At 34.0% G+C, this 6,000-nt stretch overlaps 1 protein-coding gene across 18 annotated transcripts in view; it reads left to right on the top strand.

Moving 5' to 3' along the window:
- The first annotated feature begins 1,961 nt into the window (after positions 1–1,961).
- The window catches only part of LOC106071338 (inositol hexakisphosphate and diphosphoinositol-pentakisphosphate kinase 2-like), a 77,111-nt gene continuing 73,072 nt past the window's right edge, over positions 1,962–6,000 (top strand). For 10 of the 18 annotated variants that reach the window (XM_056005764.1, XM_056005759.1, XM_056005754.1 and 7 more), the window contains exon 1: positions 1,963–2,138. The gene's annotated coding sequence lies outside the window, so the exon portion shown is untranslated. Of the gene's footprint in view, positions 2,139–2,988; positions 3,011–6,000 lie in introns of those variants that run through there. The other 8 variants (XM_056005755.1, XM_056005753.1, XM_056005749.1 and 5 more) reach the window with 2 other exon arrangements.

The following is a 6,000-nucleotide window of genomic DNA, read 5'->3' as shown; positions in this document are numbered from 1 at the left end:
CCTGCTGGATTTTCTTTTTGCACATCACAGCAAAATGATGTTTCCCCTTGCACGCTAGGCACGTTTTACCCCATGCAGGGCACTTTTCCTTAGTGTATTCGTGAATCCTTCCACAATACCTGCATTTACCTTTCTGAATGTTTGTTCTTGAGGGTGTTGATACTTTCTCAATGATTGGAGGGTCGGCTTGTATTTGTCTCAACTGTTTGTTGGCGGTCTCGTATGCTCTGAAAATGTCTCTGCACATTTCCAATGTAAGATTACTATCTTGTAACAATTTCATTTTGAGGCATTCATGTCTAACACCAAGAAATACTCTGTCTCTAATCAAGCTATCTTCCAGGCGTTCAAAACTACACGTTTTTGCTAATCTTCTCAGATTTGTTATGTAATTTTCAATGTCCTCGCCTTCTTGCTGTTCACGAGTATTGAAAACATAGCGCTCATAAGTTTCATTCGTTTTTCCAATGCAAAAACTTTCAAATTTGTTTACTATTTCTTCCATCTTTCTTTTCCCTTCTCAATTTCAAGACCTTCATATATGTCCATCGCTTTTGTTCCTGTAATTGTTAGAAAGGTGGCCACTCTGACCTCCTCTGATTCTTCCGACAATTTAGTGGCTAACTCATAGTTTCGCCATCTCCGGTGAAACTTTAGCCAATTAGCGGCCATGTTACCTTCTACCTCGAGCGGCTCGGGTACAGGAAGGAAATTTCTAGCTGCCATTGCACGTCGTAGCCCTGTAATTGTTGCCTATTTATTATTGCAAACATTAAACCTTAATATACTGATTAATGATTACCTCTGATCATTAATACACCGCTGCCACCATCTAGGTTCACAGTCAGCAATAAACAAACAACAACAACCATTATATTGAACGCGTGCACCTTTGCGCACCATATCAACAGACTGTCAACGCGGCAAGGGACATTTGAGGGCAACACAGATTGTTGTGGTCACTGACTCAAAATCTGTACTACAGGCTTTGTAAAGCCCTGGACCATGGTCCCCCAATTTCGACACTGTCATCATGGCCTCACACAACATAAAGCAGCGCTATGGCACCCCTGTAATAATACAGTGGGTACCGAGTCACATAGGTGTGACTGGCAACATCAGGGAGGGCAATTCCACCAAGTGAACAGGCTGTAAGTTTTCATCTTACCCTGGCTATAATTTAAAAAAAAAAGAAATGGAAAAGTGGTTTGAGTGCTGGGAAAAATCCCAAAAAGCCCGTGGAGTCTGGGTGCGCAAGAGGCGCCCTGACCGCACTTCCCGTGGTGGAGGCTGTCCAGGCCTGAGCAAGCTATTATAGCACAGTGCAGGACAGGCCACTGTCCTGTTGGCTCATATTTCTCACGGCTATGGCCAAATTTCGATTCACGGTGCCCCCGCTGCGGGGAAGAAGAGGAAACTCATATTCTGTTTGACTGCCCCAGACTTGCTGATCTCCGCCTCGACAGGTCTTGGAAACCAAAAATTCTCGACCTTTATGGTGACATATACGCACTACGCAGGACAGCAGGGTTTCTGTCCAGGGCTTTTGCAAGAGAGAATTTAAGCCTCTCAAGCCCTCACTCAAATGGAGTTTGATGATGATGATGATGAAGTATCTCCACGCGCAAAAGAGTTCAAACCCAGTCGGGAATATCCAAGTAAATAATATGTCTTCGAAAAGTTTGTTTAGGTCGACATAGATGAGTAAAATGAGTACGGAATAGACATGTAAAACCATAGTGAGGGGCGAGTTGGTTATTGTTATTATTTAAATTATCCCTGGCTTTTAGCGAAGAAGTTACTTTAATTGTATACAATTTTTATCTTTCTGCTGACCCTCTTCAATCGTGCATCACAATCTGAGACCCACTGCACAAACCTAAATATATTTTATAAAGTTGAAAAATTATTTCTTTATATAGGTCTGGACTAGTTTGTCTTCCTTGATAACCTCTTACTTGAAGTTACTTTTTTTACTTTCTAAAGTCTTTCTGACTAGATCTAGTTGAGTAGATCTAGATCTAGTCACTAGTCTAGATTCTAGATCTATAATCTAATATATCTAGACTAGTTTCTAGATCTATATCTCTATTCTTTATGTAAACTTAATATAAATAACAATATTATTATTATTATTGGTACGTAAACTAATAATTATTATAATACCTTATTGCCTTATTAGGCTTATTTAATTATTAATTAAGTTATTACTATAATTAGTATAATTATAATTTATAAATTTAGATCTAGTGTATATAACTTAGTATTATAAGTATATAAATATAATATATGAAATCTAGACTAGAGTCTAGACTACTAGAGTAATATAATTATATATAGAGACTAGAGAGAGTCTATAGTAAGTCTACTCTAGGTAAATATCACCATAAATTCATAAATATGCATGATGATGACTAAGTCTAAGTAAGTTAGTGTAAGTAAATGCATGCGTGACCTCCGTCAAAGGCGCAGATGCATGACGGCAATGAGTGAATGACCCATAGGCGCCGTAGGATGTAATCATTTATTATCATCTTGGATGATCTTCTTTTTTGAAGTAACGTCTGTATCGTAGATAAGATAAGAGTCTATAATAATTAATATTAAATAAAAATAGATATAGTATAATTATAATTAATTGTATAGATATAGGTATTAGAACCTAGATTACCTAGCTCTAGTAACTATATGATATATCTTTTTTATTGATAAAATTCAAATTTAAACCAATTAAAGTAACAACAAATATGTATTGATGGAATCATCAAACACACTGGAAATTTTTTGTCTGGGTATATCATCTGTTGATACGCCGGCTACGGATATTATGTTTCATATAGGATTTTGTTGTTCTATGAAGTAGTCCTTTAAACATTAAATATTAATTTATTAATTAATTTGCCTTAAGTATCATTGTTAAAGTTTTTGCAAAGAACAGTTTCTTGTTTATTTCTTAATCTTTCACGTATGGCACAAAGATTGAGTCAGTGGAGAGGGAGACGGGTCAAAGGTGAGTAACTGGCTTCTAAACCAGCAAGCTTTGAGCAGGAAGGGCTCATTAGCCTTGGCTTGCTACCCACCTGAATTCAAACCTCTGCTACCTTGCAACTATACCAAAATATATATATATTCTTATATAATACAGTCTATATTACTTCAAAAAAGAAGATGATTGTGTCCTACGCATCATGCATTCAGTCATGCGTATTAATCATTGACTTAAATTCTGCCAAGTCACTGGTTTTCCTGGCTAGTTCAGGCAACCCATTCCATGCTCTAATAGCACTAGGGAAGAAGCAGTATTTGTTCAAATTTGTCCTAGCATATGGGATGAGGAATGTGCCTTTATCTTTGTGTCTTTCTGAGTATTTTATTAGATTTTGTATTTGAAGATTATAGTTCAGTGTTTTTTTGTATAAATATTTTTTTACTTTTGAGTCTTCTCTCCTGAAGGCTTTCTAAATTTAGTGATTTTACTAAAGGTGTTACTCTAGTCAAATATGAATATTCATTAGTTATGAATCTCACTGCTCTATTTTCTGTCTGTTCCAGTTTCTTAATGTTTTCTTGAGTTGAGGGGTCCCAAACAGAGGATGCATATTCTATTATTCGCCTAACCAAGGTTAAATAACATTTTAGTTTTATGTTCTTATTTGATTAATAGAAATTTCTTTTAATAAACCCATGCTTTTTTGATTTTTTGATAGCTTCATCAATATGGGGATTCCATGACAGTTTTTCATTTATTATAACACCTAGGTATTTTGCGTTTTTAGTCTGTGTTACTGGTTTACCATGAATAAGATAAGTGGAATTCTTTTGTTTTAGTTTTTTTGTTACTCTTAATAACTGACATTTTTCTGGGTGGAAATACATGCTCCAATTTGATTCCCATTTCTGTAATTCATCTAATTCTCCTTGTAAAATTTCTGTGTCTTGTGTTGTTTTTATTGTTCTATATATTATGCAATTGTCTGCGAATAATCTGACTTTTGTTCCTGAACTAATGCAATTTGGTAAATCGTTTATGTAAATTAAAAATAGTAGTGGACCTAAGACTGTTCCTTGAGGTACGCCTGAGTTTACTGTTATTGGTGTTGATTTAGAGCCATTTATTATTACAGTTTGTTCTCTCCCTAACAGAAAATCTTTAATCCACTGATGCAATGGACCATCAATGCCAAAATATTTTAATTTTTTAAGCAAACTATGGTGGTGAACTTTGTCAAAAGCTTTGGGAAAATCTAGTAAGAGAGCACTATTTGCTCACTGTTATCTAAACCTTTTTGAAAAATCATCAATTAGTCATATTAGTTGTGTTTCACATGATCTATATTTCCTAACGCCTTGTTGGTATGGAGTAAGGACATTATGTTTGTCTAAGTGGTTTATGATGTTGCTACATATTATGTGTTCTAGGATTTTACATGTGATGCTCGTAAGTGATACTGGTCTGTAGTTTCTTGGGTCTGATTTTTCTCCTTTTTTAAATAGGGGGGTGACATTGGCTTCTTTCCAGTCCCTTGGTACTCTGCCCTGGTTAAGAGATGCCTAAAAAAGTATTTTGAACACTGGTGCTAGCTCATTGCTTAGTTCTTTGAGTAATCTAGCTGGAATACCATCAGGTCCAGATGCTTTATTATGTTTGATGTTGGCTAATAGTTTTTGGATTCCCTTTTCTTGTACTTCTATATCTCCTATGTTGCCTACTTGGTTCAAATTAATTAATATGTCTTTGTCTTCTGTGGCTGAGAATGCTGATGCAAAGTATTTGTTTAGGATGTTAGCTTTAGTTTCATTATCATTATGTGTTAAGTTGTCTTCTCCTTTTAATGGCGCTATTCCTGTTGTTTCCATTTTCTTAGACTTAATGTATGACCGTCGGTTTTTGTTGTTATCTTTAGATATTACATTGTTTATTTATTCACTCTGCAGCTGTCTGCTTACTTTTGGGTTAGGTGTTTAATTTTTATGTACTTTTTATAAACTCTTTCTGCCTTAGTTTCTTTAAATTTTCTATATAGGTTTTCCTTTTGTTTACAAAGCTTCTTTAATCTATTATTAAACCAGCATTTATTTATTTTGTTTGATGTGTATTTAGTTGATATATGATTTTATATAATGTTTTTAAGATAGTTTTTTATGAAATTCCAGAGGTTATCGACTGGTTGGTGTAGTTGTGTTAGGTTGCATTTGTTCCAGAGTAAAGATTTTTCTTTTGGGTTTTATATTGGCTACTGCTTTTATCTGACTGTGTATTTTTATGATCTCATGGTCTGATAGACCAGGGATAATATCATAATCTACTACTAATCCAGGTCTGTTGGTTAAGAAGAGCGCCAATGTCAATGAGGTTGGAATGAGGTGGTTAATAGTAATTTCAGAAGCTCAGTCTGATGCCCCAATGTCCAATGTATGCTGGAAATCTTGTTTAGGTGAAGTAATAACCCTAGTCCTCTTTAAAAAATAAAGTCTAATTCTTCAAGTAGAAATCATTAACTATTTTGTATCTAAAATATTGGAATAATCATTAATATTTCATAAAAATTGAGTAATTGATGAAAATATTAGAGGCTATTAAGTTGCTTGCCTTTCTTTTTGTAATCTAAAATATAAGATAAAAAAAAAATAGGCATTTGAGTTTTAAAAAAGTAAAAACAAGCCAATACTTGATATATTTAAAAGAAATACACTCTGGAAATATTTTAATTTTTTATTTGTAATTAAGTTGATTATTTAAGTTTAATAGATTCAAACCAATGCAAATGTAGAACAAAACTTTGCGATAAAATTACTATTTCTTTCTCTTGCACAGGCCAATAAAAAACTGCCTATGCCTAATTTTAATTCTCAATCTACTAATTAAGATTAAGTTTCTAGACAGTAGTATACCCTAGATCTATAAAACTAAAAATAAAAAATAAATTGTCATTGACAAGATTTTACCATTATATTTATGATTTCTTCTGTTTCAAGATCTAGAGATTATTATGTGTATTA

This window comes from Biomphalaria glabrata, chromosome 12 (genome assembly GCF_947242115.1).
Source record: "Biomphalaria glabrata chromosome 12, xgBioGlab47.1, whole genome shotgun sequence".
NCBI lineage: Eukaryota > Metazoa > Mollusca > Gastropoda > Planorbidae > Biomphalaria > Biomphalaria glabrata.
Note: the sequence above shows the minus strand (reverse complement) of the source record. Positions and strands in the feature narration are given on the sequence as shown.